Raw genomic sequence first — 19,207 nt, forward strand, 5'->3', positions numbered from 1 at the left:
CAGTGCTCTTAAACATTTTTATTAATGACTTGGATGAGGAGGTACAGAGCATGCTTATCAAATTTGCATATGATACAAAATTGGGGGGCATAGCTAATACCATGGAAGACAGAAACAAAATTCAAAGGGACCTTGGTAGGCTGGAGCATTGGGCTGAAAACAACAGAATGAAATTCAACAGGGATAAATGCAAAGTTCTACACTTAGGAAAAAGAAACCAAATGCACAGTTATAAGATGGGGGATACTTGGCTCAGCAGTACGACATGTGAGAAGGATCTTGGAATTGTCGTTGATCACAAGCTGAATATGAGCCAAGAGTGTGATGTGGCTGCAAAAAAGGCAAATGATATATTAGGCTGCATTAACAGAACTATAGTTTCCAAATCGCGTGAAGTATTAGTTCCCCTCTATTCAGCACTGGTTAGGCCTCATCTTGAATACTGCATCCAGTTCTGGTGTCTGCACTTCAAGAAGGATGCACATAAGGATGATCAAGGGACTGGAAACAAAACCCTATGAGGAGAGACTGAAAGAACTGGGCATGTTTAGCCTGGAGAAGAGAAGACTGAGGGAATATATGATAGCACTCTTCAAGTACATGAAAGGTTGTCACATAGGGGAGGGCCGGGATCTCTTCTCAATCATCCCAGTGTGCAGGACATGGAATAATGGGCTCAAGTTGCAAAAAGCCAGATTTCGCCTGAACATCAGGAAAAACTTCCTAACTGTTAGAGCCATATGACAACGGAATCAATTACCTAGAGAGGTAGTGGGCTCTCTGACACTGGAGGCATTCAAGAGGCAGCTGGACAGCCATCTGTTGGGAATGCTTTGATTTGGATTCCTGCATTGAGCAGGGGGTTGGACTTGATGGCCTTATAGGCCCCTCCCAACTCTACTATTCTATGATTTAAATAAAAATAAATAAATGTCCTTACAAAACCCCTTTAGAGAACGTGTGAAGAGGACTTCTTTGTAAGGTAAAACTTTCTCTCTTTAACCTTAATAATATGGAATGAGAAAGAGGGTAAAGACTCAAAATGAGTACCCCCTCCTCAAACATGAGGACAAGATACATCCTGTTGCTTTATCCTTGATTAATCTGAATTCAGACCCTGACATTTGTGCCTTCATCTTCTCACAGAATTACCTCAAAGTAGCTGTTAACTGTACCAAATCTTCTATTGTGTTCAGCAGCAGCAGCAGCAGCAGCAGCAGCAGCAGCAGGGAACCATATACATTAGCAATAAAGCTGAGATGGGAAAGGGAAAGATGGGTTGTGGACTAACCACAGAAAATTCTCTGGTTTTATTGCTCTATTTATTCTTTCCAAAAGAATGCAGCACAGGATCATGTTCAGATTTGTTAAAATCAAGACGACATTTTGACATTTAATAGCTGTCTAGAACTGAGAATCCTGCTGGGATCCCCACAGTCAGCACACTGTATGCCGGCCGAGTCTTCTTTCTGTTTTACATTCACTGTTACAAAGCATGCATTTATACAGAAATATGTATTTATTTCTCAACTATGGGAAGACCATTCTACAAAATAACCACAATGTTGGAAGTGGGGCAAGAGCAACTCCTGTTTTGTTCTTTTGTTTATGTTCCAGAAGGGAGATAGAGCTAGGGTCCTCCAGATGTCTAGGCTTGATTACCTAGATGCTCTGACTGACTTCTTTCTGTCTTTAGACTGATGTGCTTAGGGAAGCTTATCTGCCCCTCCTCCTTCAGCCCTTTCCCTTCTTCTCTTCTTTGACTGTCCGTGAGAGAGGAGACACCTTTGTCTCTGCTCTCTCTCTCCTGAGCCATGAGGGCAACTCCCAAACCTAAGCGTTGTGCCTCCAATTTAGTTAGTTAGTTAGTTGGAACTAGGTATGCCTTTCCTATCTACTATGTATTTCTATAAATAAAGTAGCTTTTCTTATTATATAGCCACGAGAGTGGCTGTATACTATAGCCAGTGTGGATTTTTCACATTCAGCAATGTTGAATTGAAAATATCCCCCATGCCATTCTGATGCTTCCCATAAGCTCATTTCAAAACAAAATGTTACAAACTTATAGTCCTAACCTCAGAAATGCTTGCTTAACAACCCTCTCAATTTTCATGGCGATACACAAAACAGTCAGAGAGAGAGAGAGTTCAAAGTCTAAAAAGAGCGAAAAAAATCTCAGAGCCCTTTTGGACTTTTTTCTGTCAGAGTTCTCATAATCTGTTGAAATTAATTAAAAACCAGCCATGTTCACAGAGTACCTGTAATCCTGTTACTGACCTTGCCCCATACTCTGACCTTTATCTTCTGCAGTTTAAAAGTTTAAAACATTCCTGGCTGATTTTTAATTAATTTAAGAACTTTTGGCTGGAACCCAATTATAACGTTGGGCATGCTCAGTAAAAACCAACTGTCAGTGTTCTAAAAGCCAGACTCACAGCTGCTGGGCTTACCTAATCATGGGGCCACACCCACACTAGACTTTGATTTCATTTCAGACAGTCATGGCTTCCCTCAGAGAATCTTGGGAAGTGTAGTTTGTGAAGGGTGCTGAGAGGAGACTCCTGTTCCACTGAGAGAGCTCCAGCAGCCAGACTGGTTTAACAGTCAGCCACTCTGATTGAAGGTCTGTGAGGAGAACAGGGTGTCTCCTAGCAACTCTCAGCACCCTTCACTAACTACACTTCCCAGGATTCTTTGAGAGAAGCCATGACTGACCAAAGTGAACTAAAGGCCTGGTGTAGATGTGGCCAGGAACAGCTTTGGTTTAAATTTGGGTGGGAGGCTACATGTGCCTGCTGTAGAATAAAAAGGTGGGGGAAACGCTGAAAAGCAATGATTCTGTTCACAATGTTTTCCCTTTGGAAAGGAAAGGGGCTTCCCTTCTGCCCAGTGCCCACCCACCCAATCTCCTCCTCTCACCCTCACCCTCCTCCTCCCTTCCCTGCACCTACCCTGGGTCAGTGTTGGACTACGACCTGGGAGACCAGGTTTCAAATTCCCACACAGCCATAAAGCTCACTGGGTGGCCTTGGGCCAGTCCTCCCCTCCCTTCTCCTCCACCCTCCCCATCCCCTGTGGTCAATTTCACCTATCCTAAGCATGATTGCAGGGGAGCAAATCCCACTGAACTCAATAAGCATGCAAATGATCAATCCATTCTCAGCAAACTTGAATAGGATCCCATTTCTTACCTCCCAGATTAAAAAGCAGGGAAATTCACTAATAGGCAAAAAACCTTGCGGTTTAAGAACATACCTACAGCCCACAGATATTTCTATCAAACTTTAAAAAGCAGGGAAATTGGGCAGCTATAGTGAATGCACCAGGGGAGCAGGAGACCTGACCTCCTCTCTGAGATATTGGACTGCCCTACAAATTTGTCAAAATGCAGACACAATTTGGGTTGGTCTTTCACAGTCCAATCCACTTCCTGGGTAGCTTGGAAGAATTTGGTAAAATGTGCCTCTGAGCATATGGTGAATGGTGGCAACACCTGCAATCAGCCCAAATAATAGAAAGAAGACATGTGCTGTGCTGATCTTGTTTTAGCAGGGAGGAAGCAACATTATTAAGACAGTTGATATAGTTCAGATGGTCACTTTAAATATGTCTGATTTACTTTGCCATTTTAGTTAGGTTTCCTATAGGAAATCATTTTCTTTTGTTTCTTTTTCTGTGAATATATGAAGTATAGCAACACTTTGCAAAATTTACACTAAAAAGATTCCAAACATAATTGTGGAATAATGGCACTGACTTCTGTAGAATAGTCTCCAGTGGACCTCAGGAGTGTCTCAATTTGCAAAAGATAAAACGGTGGGTGGTGAAATATATTCTAGCAAAATGCTAGGTGTGCTGTATGTTTTTAATTGACCGTGCCCACCTTGCCTTAAATAAAGTGGTTTAAACATAGCAGGCTGAAAATATGCATCCTCTTTTTTCCAACAACTAGAGTCAATGCTGAAGGAGCAACATATTGGAATCAGTCTGATTTTACATCAAACTGCAGTTTCGGATTCAACTGTTAATGCACGCAAAATAGAAATAGAACATAACCTCCAATTTGAAACACAAAAGGCTGTCTTCACCATCATATGACATTGACCAATAAAAAGGCTTTAAAATTAAAAAAATTAAATTTGACACAGATTTCTGGGATGAATAATGAGGGAAATAAAATTTTCTAGTTTAGATTCTCTGTAGAAACATTAGTAACCAAGGAAAGAAGCAAAGTAAGAAGAACACCAACAAACATACAAAAATAGAATTCATCTTTGGAGATGGCAGGTGTTGCCACCACTCACCATATGCTCAGAGGCACATTTTACCAAATTCTTGCAAGCTACACAGCAAGTGGATTGGACTGTGAAAGACCAACCCAAATTGTGTTTGCATTTTGACAAATTTGTAGGGCAGTCCAATATCTCAGAGAGGAGGTCAGGTCTCCTGCTCCCCTGGTGCATTCACTATAGCTGCCCAATTTCCATGCTTTTTAAAGTTTGATAGAAATATCTGTGGGCTATAGGTACATTCTTAAACGGCAAGGTTTTTTTTGCCTATTAGTGAATTTTACTAAGACTTAAGTCTCAGTGATCTCAATGCAGGGTAAAAGCCTGGTTTCTTAGGTAAATGCAGACACTGGCACACATACATCTCAGACTGTTGAAATTTCCTGCTAATATCTATACAAATTTACATAACACACAATTCATCGCACTGCATATGATGACTCCTTTTAAGACTGCTATGCATTATCTTTACTCTGGTGTGATGGGGTGAGTGGGGGAAATAGCATTTTCTGAATCTGTTTTGTACTCTAATACAGCCTTCCTCTATTATGTGTCCTCCACATACTTTGGACTATAAATCCCATCATCCATGACCATTGACCATTTGGCTGAGGCTGATGGGAGTTGTAGTCTAGAACATTAGGCTGGGGAGGGTACCAAGTTGGGGAAAGCTGCTCAAACCCTAGAACTGGATCTATGGCTTAATGCACACAGGCCACTAGTAGATCACAAGCCCTCTGGACAAGGATTGTGCTATTTTCATATTCTGAGTGGCATTAGCAGGCTTTCTAAATGTCTAAACGTTAAATAGTATTGAGTGGAGAGAGTAATGTTACAATGTTAAAACGTGCATGTTCATCACTTGCTGATCGCAACCTCACAGTTTGGTTCACATGTATGTGCATCATTCACTGACCAAAGCATTAACTAGTGATGTTCATATGTTAATATGCTGTCATAGACCAAGCATAACAGATACAAACTTTATATCAAATGCAATGTTTTCTAATGGAGCCAGTTCACATCTTCATTTTTAAGCCATCAGAGCAGAGAGTAATGAAATGATGAGAAATCAGAAGATGTATATGAATGGATGAAGCATCTCCTAGTGATCTCTAGTATGATTAAGGTCACTAGGGGGGTGCAGGGGGTGCGGACCGCACCAGGTGACACCATCAGAGGGGGTGACACCCAGAGCTGCCCCTAGGCACCGGGAAGCCCTGCAGTGGCCATCTCACCAGCCACTTCCCTCTTGAGGAATCTCCCGCTCTTCAGCTGCAGAGTGGTTTTCCCCCCATCCTGCCTGGCCTGCCTGCTCAGTAGCTGTGAATTTTAGGCGGGAGGTTTGAATCCCCTGCCTGCTCTTGGGCTGCATGCCTGAGTGGCTTCCCAGGCAGAATGGGGAAAAAACCGCTCTGCAGCCAAAGAGTGGGAGATTCAAACCTCCAGCCCAGGCAAGTGCTGCCTCTGTAAACCCACTGCATGCTTCAGTGGTGTACCAAGGGGGGGGTCGGGGTGCAGTCAATCAGGGGGTGCAAGATGTAGGGTTACCAGGTGTCCAATTTTCAGCTGGAGTTTCCAGTTTTTAGGGGTCCCCTCTGGGTCTCCAGCTAACTTACCTTAATCTCCGGACTCTCAGCTTCAATGTAAAAAAACAACTAAGTTTCTAGATTGTCTGGTTCCCGAGATATAGACCAAAACGTCAGTCCCCCCCGTGACTATTTAATCTGTTTTTTAACCGATCTGTATAACAGCTTTTAGCCAGAGCTTGGAAAAGTTACTTTTTAAAAGTACAGCTCCCATCAGCCCCAGCAAGCATGGCCACTGGATTGGGCTGATGGGAGTGATAATTCCAAAAAATAACTTTTCCAAACTCTGGCCTGTAATCCCGCCCTTTCAGGATTGTAGCCAATAAGGGGAGACAGGCTTGTGATTTGTTGATTCAGGCAGTGCTTAGGCTTCATTACAACGTCAAAATAGTGGTTTTGAGGTCTTCAGTTTGAGTAAGTAAGAATATGGGTTAAAGTTTTTTTTCTCTTATGTGTAGCAGTCAGACCCTGGGCTGTTGGAGAGGGCAGTGCTTTGAAAACTTTTCCAATATGAAAGCTTTAATCCAATACTTGCTTTTCTGGGAGTAAAGGAATGCTGATCCCATGTACCTGGAGTAAACCCCATTGAATTCATTAGGTCTTACTTTTGAGTAGACATGGTTAGGATTGTGCTGTAAATTAATGGGACTTCTGAGTAAACATAACAAAGAATTGTGTTTGTGTTGTAAATCTTTCCCTCCTCTCCAATCCTATTTTTAAAACAATTAGGCAGTTCTGCAATGACCAAGTGGTTTGACAATAAACTATTATGTGGGGTGTATTTTTACAAGTGTGTGTGTGTGTGTGTGTGTTTAGTCTTTCCAACAACCCTGTGAGTCTTTCCAGCTTCATGTGGGAGGAGCTTTTCAAAGCTGAAACTTATAAAGAACTTATAAAGAACTATTTGCGATCTTCCATGGGACAGTCAAGGCTTTCCGATCTTGCGATATTATCAATTGAAAGTGAGTTGGCGAAAGGCATTGATTTCGATGAAGTGATTCACAAGTTCTCAGCTTTGAAGGCCAGGAAAGGAAAGTTCTGATTTAGTCGAGATGTTCACTAAGTGCTGAAATGCTTGTGTATTTGTTCCTCCTTATTTTTTTGGTATTATTTCATGTATGAGTATATTTCCATATGCATTTGTCTACAACTTCTACATTATTTGGGCCGTTATTGATTATGCAAATCTAATCCATTAATGTATCTCATGTAACGGTAAAGATTAATGTTAAAATGAACATAATTTTGATGTAGTTCTTAAACGTTTTTACTTCGAATTCTATTGTTTTCTTACTGAATTTTCACTTTAACCACGTGAAACTATGTAAATGTAAATACATTTAGGCTGTGCGTATGATATTGTAATTTTAAGGTGTAGTTTTAATTTTGCTAGTTGTTTATGTAACTACTACTGCCATTACATTCAGTGATATACAGGAATTACGATTTACAAGTAACATTAGTACAAAAAACATTACTAAGGATTCTGTATGGTCTGGTACGGGAGGAGATCCATGGGGGTGACACCATGAGTTACCGCACTGGGTGACACCAACCCTAGTGACGCCACTGATTAAGGTTAGTCATATCTTTGAATCTAGTGGCTAGGATTCACCTCTTCTTTTTAAGGTCACAGGAGGTGTGTGTGTGTGGCAATCTAGATTAAGACTATCATGCAAGAGAACTTTTTAAAAAATCTCTGCACTATTTTGCTGCTGAAATTGACCCTCCCCTAAAACTGCTGCTTGAACAGTTTGCTACAAAAAGTAACTTCAGGGACAAATAGCAAAGGGAAGGTTGGGGGGAGTAGCATTTTCACCAGGAAAAGCCCATAGATCACACCTTGGCACAAACAGATTTTGTGGTTTTTTTAATCTTTCAATGGATGCAGTTCACTTACTTAATTGTGAGCCAGAAAGTGGTGCATTTTGTAAATAATTCTAACCAATACAGGCTTATCAGTATCCTGAGAATGTATGAAAAGATTAGAAACACTGGCCAATTCAGTAATGTAAAAAACTGACAACAAATGTGGTGTGTTGTAATGTTGTAGGAGACAACTGGTTAGGTTCAAGGGAGTCACACTGTAATCTGTAGCTGTGTATCAGCCTGTCACACATGCAACACACATGCCAACACCAGATGCAAGAGTTTGCCTCAAAATAACACATCATGGAACTGGAGGCATTTGGGTATATAATTTGGACTTAAGTGACTCCATGTCCATGAATGGATTCATTTAAAATTGTTGTTTTCCAGAAAGGCTCAAGGCAATACAAAGTTAAAAAATACAATTGCGTTTAAAAAAACAAAAACTATAAATTACATTAAAATAAAGAGAAACAGCATCTAATATGGCATTCAGGTTGGTGATATCCCTTCAGTTTTTTAATGTCATTTTATTTATTTATTTATGAAATTTGTATCTTGTCCTTCCTCCCAAAGGAGCCCAGGGCGGCAAGCAACAAAATGTTTAAACAATACAATTTAAAACAAAAAAAACCATATAAAACAAATAAAACCATTTCAATCATTTAAAAACCATCTAAAAACATTTAAAAACAACATAAAACCATCTAAAACATTTAGAAATAATCACATACCCTCACAGTTACTAATTTCAGGTTTCCATGGCCACTATCTAAAGGTAAAGGTGTCCCCGCACTTGTAGTGCGAGTCGTTTCCGACTCTTAGGGTGACGTCTTGCGACGTTTACTAGGGAGACCGTATATATGGGATGGGATTGCCAGTTCCTTCCTGGGCCTTTCTTTACCCCCCAGCACATGCCGGGTACTCGTTTTACCGACCACGGATGGATGGAAGGCTGAGTGGACCTCGACCCCTTTTACCGGAGATTTGACTTCCTCCTTCCGTTGGAATCGAACTCCGGCCGTGAGCAGAGCTTTCAGCTGCGTTGCCGCCGCTTACCACTCTGTGCCACGGAGGATCTTGGCTATTAGGATCCATCACCTGTCAAATGCCTGGCTAAACAGCAATGTCTTAAAATTTAAAGAATGTCAGGTTAAGTTCTACCTCTTCCATCAGGCCTATGGAGATGGCTGATTTAAAGAAATGTGTTTTTTTCTGTACTACCCTGGGACCCTTTGGGTTGAAGAGTTACAAATAATAATAATAATAATAATAATAATATTGAAAAGCTGCAGCAAAATAAGAAAGAGCCTTGGATAGTGAAGCCCTACCCCTTAAAAAGAGGCCTAAGAAGGCTGTATGGAAAAGTACTTCTATGGTGCCACAACTAGGAAAGCCTACTCCGAGTGTTCATGACAATACTCCTGCCTCAAAGATGGGTCAATCACTGGATCATGGTGCAGCAGGATGACAATTTACGAGAAGGCATTCACTAAGGATCTGTAACCTGGTTACCATATGCAGCCCTATGCCTAATTTCATGAGAATGGAGGAGCCTAGAGGGAAGAAAGGGTGTGTGTGGGAGCTAAACAGGTGGCAGAATGGAAGGAGGGGAGAAAGCCTTCAACAAGCAGTTCAAACCTTTGTCCAGAGCAGTTGATCCTACCCCTGACAGCTTTCTGGACAGGGAGGATGAAAGAGAGACAGAATGGGAGAGAGATGGGGGTGTCAAAGAGAGAGAGAGGTGTTAGCCTTGCCAAGTTTTGACTCAAGCTCTACCCATTAAGGCTTTGACCCCACCCACTACCAGCATGCGGCCTCCAAAATATTACCCCCGAGGGAACGTGGCCCTCAAAAGAAGAAAATTTCCCAGCCCTACCAAAAGGTATGGGAATGTTTATGAACACTGAAGCAAAGTAGCTCATCTAGCTGTGTAATCTGTAAATCAAAATATACAACTTTTAATAAATGACTGTATGAAACAAATTTGTTCATTTAGAGGAACAACCAGGTGGCCAGAAAGTAAAAATTACATGAAATTTATATGACATTTTTGGTTTTCCACTCCAAGAACATTATGGTTTTCTAGTTCAAAAAGAGCAGATTAAACGACCAAACAAATCTCTTCAGCCTAGAATAAATTTTGACAATCTTTGTCAGCCAGCGTGACTTCCATTCTAGAATGTTACATTTGTTTTCTTTCTTCCCATGTAAATTTATTGTTTTGAGCAACTCTGTGGCATGTGGTGGCTCTCTTCATGTTTGGGCCAACATTTCACTGGGGTTTTCCAAGATGGTTATCCTTAGATTGCAATTATCCTAATTATTATTAAATCAGGATTCTGTGGGGAGAAAACAATAATTTCACATAATAACGCTAGAGAAAAAAGGCTCAGCATGTCAGCTATGCATGTTTTTATAAAAAGGCGTCACTCAAGGCTAGCCCTGCCATTAGATAATGGGATACTAATAATGGGATACTAATAAAGGGCTGCAAATTGCCAATTATTGCTTTATTATTATACTTTATTATACTTTATTATACTATTTTACTCTTTGAACTTTCTGCCTCAACCACAAAAACACTCTTGGCCTTCTCTTTTTCACTTTCAGAAATATAACTGTGAATATTCCCTTGGAACTCTGTGCAAACTCATGGGACAACTGAGTTCCACAATGTGGAAACAGGATGGTCCCAGTGCCATTTATTCTGATAGTAACAGTTTTAGAGTCACAAAGATGATACTGATGATGAGTAATTTCTTGTTGCTCTATAAAACATTTTCCACAAGTGCTTTCTCCATACCACCTGTGATAAATTTGCTCCTGAATCCTGGGGAATGCTCTTCTATGCACCAGAATAATTATTAGATTACTCCTGTTTAGTGATACTCCATCCCAGCCTTTCCCAAACAGTGTGCCTCCAGATGTTGTTGGACCACAACTCCCATCAGCCTCAGCCAGCATTGCCAATGGTCAGGAAACATGGGAGTTGTGGTCCAACAACATCTGGAGGCACACTGGTCGGGAAAGGCTGCTCCATCCCATAATTAATTGTCTACTTGGTACATTGAGGCAATGCACATAATAACCATTTTCAAACCTACATAGGGCCTATAATGGTGCATATATAACTTAATAAATTCCTAATCCCTACCTGTTTCTGGAGCTCTGGATGGAGCCCAGTGAGTGTCAATCCACTTACAGAAGGCATATGTCAGCAGGACAAGGAAGGAGGCAATTTCTAGCTATTGTTTTTCCCCATGCAGCCCCACCCCCTCCAAATCTGCTCCAGAGGGCTGGGCAATCTTCTGAAGCAGATCCGTGTGTGTGTGTGTTGGGGGCTGCAGGAAGGCAGAAGAATTACAAAAGAATAACCTCCTTCCTCATTCCACTGATGGATGCCTTCCATCAGTAGAACAAAACCTACTGGATTCCATCCATAGTCTCAAGATTCTCATGTAACAACCTGCATCTGAGAAAACTGATTCCTCCTGTAAAAAGGAGGGAACAAAGGCACATTCCATAGATTCATAAACCACTGTTGTGGGCACCCTCTTGCTAGTGCCTGTAACATCACTGGAGCCAAGTAGAACATTTCCTCATCCACAGTTTTATGAGGCAGAGTAAACACAATGCACTCTGAAACGCAATTGAGGAAGAAGGGGCATTTTGCTATTTGTTAATAATAATGGTAAAAAACTGAGATAGAGATTCTCGAGAATGTTTAAAAGACAGACCACAGATCTTAACAGTAAAAGGTGGAGTGGGCTACTCTGTATGCAGTGGCATGGATCTCCTCCCTTCCAACTTGTAATATGTCTGTGGTGACTTTCAGCAATTGCTTACATGGAAAAGCAATGTCAGGAAAGAATGTACTATATTTTTAGCTGCTTTTAATTCAATTAAGGAGCTGGAAACAGGGAGGAAAGCCAACACCATGTGATCTCACAGCTTGCCAAGGACCACCAGTAAATAGTTCACAGACCTTCACAGAAGTGGCAGTAGAAAGACTGATCAGAAATCCAGTCTCTGAAACTGGAACCTTTAAAGGTTATCTAAAATGAACTAAAATGAATGTTTAAGCAGTCTTTAGAATTTTTATCATTCCCCAGTTAGGTTCTGAATATTTATAATTGCTGTAAACTGCCCAGAGAGCTTCGGCTGTGGCGCGATATATAAATAAATAAATAAATAAATCCCACTTGGTGTGTCTTCTCTGAGCACGACTAACCCTGAATCCAACCCAAAATGTGTTATTTGGATGCACATTAATGCCATATTCTTCAGAACTCTCAGTTATACTATATAGTATACTTATATACTATAAGAGTTATTCCTCTTTTATCCAAGTATTCAGTAAAAGAGTGTCCTAAGAACTCTCCTCCTTGATCTGATCTTATTCTCTGTATTTTGACACCAAACTGCACTTCAATTTTTGTAATAAATCTTTTCAGTTTCTCTGCAGCTTCACTTTTAGCTTTTAGTAAATAAACAGTGCAGAATTTTGAAAAATCATCAACTATTGTCAGGAAATATCTTGCACCCCCCTGAGTAGGTTGAAATGGCCCCACTAAGTCCACGTGTATTAATTGATAAGGTGCATTTGTGCTGGGCATGGCTTCTTTGTTCTTTGCAGCCACAACTGCCCTAGTTTGTTTACACATGTGGCAGTCTACATATTTTTCACAGTTTCTCAATGTCACATCATTACTGTTCTCTGTTGTTTTCACCACATTTTCATATCCTATATGGCCCAGTTTTCTGTGCCATAAATGAACACAATTATTATGGGGTTTCTTATTAGCACACATGGGTACATGATTTGTTTGTTTCACGTGTAAGAAGAACAATGAGTTCCTCACTATTCCTTTCATGAATATTTTTTCTCCTCTCATTACATGCACTGAACCCCTTTTGAACATTACTGTGAACCCCATTTCATTGAGTTTCGACACAGCCATAATGTTACATTCGATATCAGGAACAAACAGCACATCTGTCATAATGGTATTGAAACCTGCTAATTTCACTGTACCCCTACTTTTGATCTGTTTCTTAGATCCATCAGCCATTATTACATGATCCTCTACGTCACAAAATGTATGAAACATAGATTTATCTTTGATTATACTATTTGTTGCCCCACTGTCAATTGCCCATAAATCTTTACAGTTATTTCCCTGCTCATTGTTAATACATTGCTTATTCTTACTAGCATAGATCACCTGTACACATGGTTTTCTTCCTCTTTCTCTTCTTCTTGCTTCACAATTCCTTTGAAGATGTTGCTTGGAACCACAAAAATAACATGCCTTTTGTCCATACAGTCTCTCTTGCGCTGCTTTGTTGTTCTGCTTTTCCACGTGTTTAGACTCAGTCCTTTCTTGCTTTGCCATTTCTTGCCTTCTTTGAAATTCTTGTAATAGTTTTCCTTCAATATAATCCATGGTTAGGTTTGCGTCATTCATTGCTTCCATAGAACTTACCAGAGCATCATAACATGAATCTAGTGAAGATAATGTGATATACACTTTTTGCGTTTGAGAATGTTCAATTTCACGTTCTGACAACTCAGTAAACAGTCTGTTTATTTCCAACAAATGCTCTGACATGGTTGTATCTCCAGATAAGCGCATCTGATACAATCTTCTGGCAAGATATATTTTAGAACTGGCAGTCTTTTTCACATGAATATTTTTCAAAGTTTCCCAGGTTTCCTTAGCTGTTGTTGCATCACGCACGTGCAGTAATTGAGAATCATCAATAGCAAGAACAATTAACGCCTTTGCCCTCTCATCCAGCCTTCTCCAATCTGCTGGAATTGGCACTACGGCGGGTGGGTCTTCTGCGATAGCTTTCCACAGGTCTTCTTTCACTAGAAAAGCCTGCATTCTCTGTTTCCAAGTGCCATAATTTTTCCCTGTCAGCCTTTCCAAGGGAATCCCGGCTGATAACGTAATAGACATACTTTCACTTTTCACAGTTCACCGCCTTTGTAATTAGAGCTTCTCACCTCTGTCCTTCAGTCAGTTATTCCCACGGCTCTCTCACAGCTTTCAGCTCAGCTTTTGGTTTCTCCGTCTTTCTGCTGTTTTACTCGCTGGTCTGCAGTTCTGGCTTTTCTCTGCCGCTTTTCTGCAATCCTCAGCACCAGGTAACCATCAGCACCAGGTAACCATCCTCTGCTACCACTTGTTGGATGTTGTATCTGGCGCAAGCAGATGCCCAGGATGCAGAACAGTATAGTGACAGGCTAGATGCCAGTTGAAGCAATGAGCCGGACAAGCAATAAGTTTTAAGAGTCACTTTACTGACAATAGAATATATCACAAGCTCTCTCTTTGTACAAACTCCTCGACCCCCACACCGACTGGCCAGATCTGCTAAGTCTTATAGATAAGGCCAGCTGGTTGCCTTGGCTACTTGTCCTTGAGATCTGCACGGACTCTGTGCTTCTTGGCCTTGTAACTCTGCTGTGGAAAAATACATTCAGGCACTCTTTCTTTGCCAACAGAGGGCTGAGAGGAAATAATGGATTTCAGTCCTCAAATATACTTATTACTTTTGATTAGCATATCTAGAGCAGAGCTTGGAAAAGTTACTTTTTTAAACAACTCCCATCAGCCCCAGCCAGCATGGCCACTTGGGCTGATGAGAGTAGTAGTTCAAAAAAGTAACTTTTCCAAGCTCTGATCTAGAGCAGAAACACTATTTTAACTTGCTCCAGGCGTCACTATCACCATCTTTATTATATTTTTGGCACAGAAGAACAAGTGCAGGAAAGTTAGTAGCCTGAAATAATTAGATAGGTTAGTAGAGTTAATGGGGTCAAAACAGCAAACAGGGCTTCAAAGAGAGATTTTGTTAATTTACATTGAAAAACACAGATGGTTAGGAATGAGAGAAGAAATGAATCTGATACTTCATTCCAACACTCTACAAGTATGGCTATTTGTCATTCCCCATTGCCTCTGTCAGAAACATATTACATCTACTGATGTATGTTGGCATTGTGGTGAGACATGGGCAGCACTGAAACATATGCTCTGGTCTTGTCCTGTAGTTGCCCCATTTGGGGCCAAAGTCCTTACTCTCATTAACCTAGTCCTAGGAATCTTTCTGAAATTTTCAGATGTTCATGCTGTACTTCATTATATCGTGATGCCTGGAATTTGATTGAGGGACACTGTAGTTAGATCCTGCATGCTTTATTAGTAGCCAAGCGACTGCTCTTGCAGCACTGGAAGGATCAAACGGCTCCCCCCGATTGCTCATTGGTCAGAAGGCCTTTCTTCCCTTGCAGCATTTGAAAGAGTTACTTTTACTCAGAGGCACAAAGAACATGAATACTCTGAGATCTGGGACTCCTACTTGGAGCTGTTTGTATTATCAGTACACTATGGAGAGCTCTGCTGGAGCCTATTTTCTCCCTTCCCTTCCCTATCTGACCCCCTCTTTCCCAATTTATTTATTTATTTTTGTTCATTTCATTCTCTTTTCTCTTTTTTTAAAAACATGTCTGATTTTCTTAATGGTATTATGTTTGCTGCTCTGTTTCCCCCCTCTCTTTTATTGTTCATGCTTGTTACTTGTATTGTTATGGAAAAATTGAAAAACCAATAAACTATGCATAAAAAGTATGGCTATTTATTAAAAGTTTGGTAATGTCTACTAGATTGTGTTTTTGAAGACTTGTTTGCATCAGGCGTATGTATATGACGCTGATCCAGAGGTTACTTAAGGACAGTTCACACAATCTCGTATATGAACATATTATGTCTTGGACTACTGTTCTTCAGCCTTGTGTTATGGAAATATGTAGAGATCCTCAGCGGTCTGAGCTGTGTGTGTGCCAGTGTGTATTTACTTAAGTAGCAGGCTTTTACCCTGCATTTAGATCACTGAGACTTAAGACTTAGTAAAATAAGAAAAGCTACTTTATTTATAGCAATACATAGTAGATAGGAAAAGCATACCTAAAAAAAAATTAAGGTGTCCTCGCACTTGTAGTGCGAGTCGTTTCCGACTCTTAGGGGGACGTCTTGTGACTTTTACTAGGCAGACAGTATATATGGAGTGGGATTGCCAGTTCCTTCCCTGGCCTTTCTTTACCCCCCAGCATATGCCGGGTACTCATTTTACCGACCACGGATGGATGGAAGGCTGAGTGGACCTCGACCCCTTTTACCGGAGATTCGACTTCCTCCTTCCATTGGAATCAAACTCCGGCTGTGAGCAGAGCTTTTGGCTGCGTTGCCGCCGCTTACCACTCTGTGCCTCGGAGGATCTTTATTTATAGAAATACATAGTAGATAGGAAAAGCTTACCTAGTTTTAACTAAATAAGTTGAAGGTGCAATGCCCAGACTTGGGTATTACCCTCATGGCTCAGGAGAAAAAGCAAAGGGAAAGATGTCTCTTCTCTCCTCTGACAGTTGAAAAAGAAGATGAAGGAGGGGCAGGTCAGCTTCCCTGAGCATATGTGTTTACAACAGAAGGAAGTTAGGTAGAGAACAGCACAGGTAAAGGTAGGCAAGCCTAGCTAGCTGGAGGACCCTAACTCTATCTTCCTCTGGAATACAAACAAAAGAACCTAAACAGGAGTTGCTCTTGCCCCACTTCCAGCACCTTGAGTCCCCAGATGTTGTTGGACTAGAGCTCCCATCAGTCTCAGACAGCTTAGCCAATGGCCAAGGATTATGGGAGCTGTAGTCTAGGAACATCTGGGGACCCAAGTTTGAAGAGTTTAAGGACTGTGGGCAGAAATAAACTTGCAGAAAATAATTTGTATGTCCCCTTCTTCACTCTGCTGCCACCTGAGTCCCCCACAAAGCCTCTCTGGAGAGCTGGGGATCTTCCTGAATAACATGCAATAGATGGCTAGTTGAGGAGGTAGAATCAACCAGATTCAGACAGAAAAACCATGTAGGATCAGATAAGTGAAATAGAGAGGAGTGAAGCTTATCTGGTATCCCTCTACCAGCCCTGCCCAGAGACGAAGGGTTCAGACTGAGGTGAGGTGATGTCTTTTTCTCTTTTTATTAGAGTTATGGTTACATCCAAACCAGTGCGCTTCATATACCTGTCTATTCTGACTCACTACTTCCCTAACTATCCTAACTAAGCAGCGTTTAGGGAGAGTAGACTCAGCACTTGTGCCTTGAAAGACACCGACTCTAGGGAATGTTTTTGAACATAAGTGGCGGCTCCGCCCGAGTTTCACCTTTGAAAGTCTCTCTTCTTGCGCCTCCTTGCACAGGTTGAGGGGGGGTGAGTCTCAGACGGCCCATCAGAAAGCGGGGCTTTGCTAGGTGACAGTGTGGCCCCTGGAGTGGGATGCTGATTGGCTAGGAAGCAATTGAAGTGTCTGGCAGGGATTTCTGCACGGCAGTAGATGGCACGATTGGAGAGTCGCTTCCCAACTGCTTGGACGTTGGACTTGCACCTTGAACTTGGCCCGGTAGCAAATGGGCATCCAGTGCAATTCTTTCAGCAGTGGGGTGACATGTTGGCTATACCCTGCCCCAGTGAGTAGTCTCACCGCTGCATTTTGCACCAGCTGCAGCTTCCGGACCAACCTCAAGGGCAGCCCCACATAGAGCGCATTACAGTAATCCAGCCTGGAGGTTTACCAGTGTGTGGACAATAATGGTCAGGCTATCCCAGTCCAGAAACGGCTGCAGCTGTTTCACCAGCCAGAGCTGATAAAAGGCACTCCTAGCCACTGAGGGCCTGTAGCAACAACGATGGATCCAGGAGCATGGTAGGTGACATAACCTCCATATCAGGTTTAATAGTTTTCTATTTAGCTGCAAGTTCTCACATGTTGCATGATGAGAGCCAGTGTGGTGTAGTAGTAAGAGTGTTGGAGTTGAACATGAGATCCCAGGGTTCAAATCCCCACTCAGCCATGAAGCTTACCTTGGGCAAGTCACTGCCTCTCAGCCTAACCACATCATAGGTTGGGGATTAAATAAAGGGGAGAACCATGTCAACCACCTTGAGCTCCTTTGAGAAATGAATAAATGAAATAAAATTAAAAAATAATAAAAATAATGAAGCAACAGGATGCACATGCTTGTGTGAATGGGCCTTCCTCTTCTCTGTCCTTGGCACTTGCTGTTGTCAACCTTCTAATGAGACAGGCTATTAATAGATATATGGAAATGGAAATGGACTGCCTTCAAGTTGATCCCGACTTATGGCGACCCTATGAATAGGGTTTTCATGGCAAGCGGTATTCAGATAGGGTTTACCATTGCCTCCCTCTGAGGCTAGTCCTCCCCAGCTGGCTAGGGCCTGCTCAGCTTGCCGCAGCTGCACAAGCCAGCCCCTTCCTTGTCCGCAACTGCCAGCTGGGGGACAACTGGGCTCCGTGGGACTATGCAGCTTGCCCACAACTGCCCAGGTGGCAGGGTATGTAACCCCTGAGCCACTCACTGTGGGGGTGATCTTTAGCTGGCCCTTGACACCCGGGAGACACAAGCGGGGATTTGAACTCACAGACTCTGGACTCTCATAATATTCTTACCCATGAAAATGATCAAGGTGAAAGGGGAGGTTTAGGCAAAAGTTTTAGCCTTTGTTTACTTTTCTGTGTGCTTTTTGCCACCTCTTTGTAACAGTTTATTTCCCTAATCTGTACATTAGTGAAATTTAAAAAATAATAAAAAGGGACTTTTTCTTGAGACAATCCCAACGAGCTGGGACAAAGTATGCAGTGTGATGATATCACATTGTTACACAACCAGTCAGATTTTGCTACAGCATGATGAAGACTACTCAGAATGAGAGTGATGCTTTGTGCCCTTACTGTGGATGGGTGAATATTTTTACCCCCTTCTGCAGGACTCCAATGCAAGCAATTACTGAAAGAAGAGTTGTGTTTCTTATGAAATATGCAGCTGATTTTGGCTCAGCCCTACTTAGATGCACAAAATAGTCGAGGAGAGTCCTAGTTGTAAGGAGGAGAGGAGGAGGAGGAGGATGTTCCCTGAACTGCAGAGGGGTCTACACCATGTGGCTGACAGACCAGGGAGAGCAAAAACTTATTTATCATTGTGAAACTGGGAGAAAGAATGAATTAAAGCAAGGGAAAGAGGGGGTTTTGCCCTCTGGCTATTTTATTATTAATTCAAGGGAGAAGCCATGGTGGCCTTTCAAAAATACTGCAAGTATTATTTAAATTATGGACAGGAATTCCAGCCAACAAATGCATCTTGAAAATGACAGAATAGAATATTTTGGTAAGAAATGTATTTGTCTGCCAAGGCTCATGTCCCCTAAGGAAATCTATTGTTCCCTTAAGAAGGTAGACTTTGTGAAGTTACTAGAGAATCAAAATGCCACATTTAAAGTAAATAACTAGAGAGACATATGAAATTCCCAGAAAATGTTAACAAAAAATCTGAGAACATTCCAGCCATTAAGAGCTCTCCCCCAGTGGTCATTCAAG

This window comes from Rhineura floridana, chromosome 2, assembly GCF_030035675.1.
Source record: "Rhineura floridana isolate rRhiFlo1 chromosome 2, rRhiFlo1.hap2, whole genome shotgun sequence".
In the NCBI taxonomy this organism is placed as follows: Eukaryota; Metazoa; Chordata; class Lepidosauria; order Squamata; family Rhineuridae; genus Rhineura; species Rhineura floridana.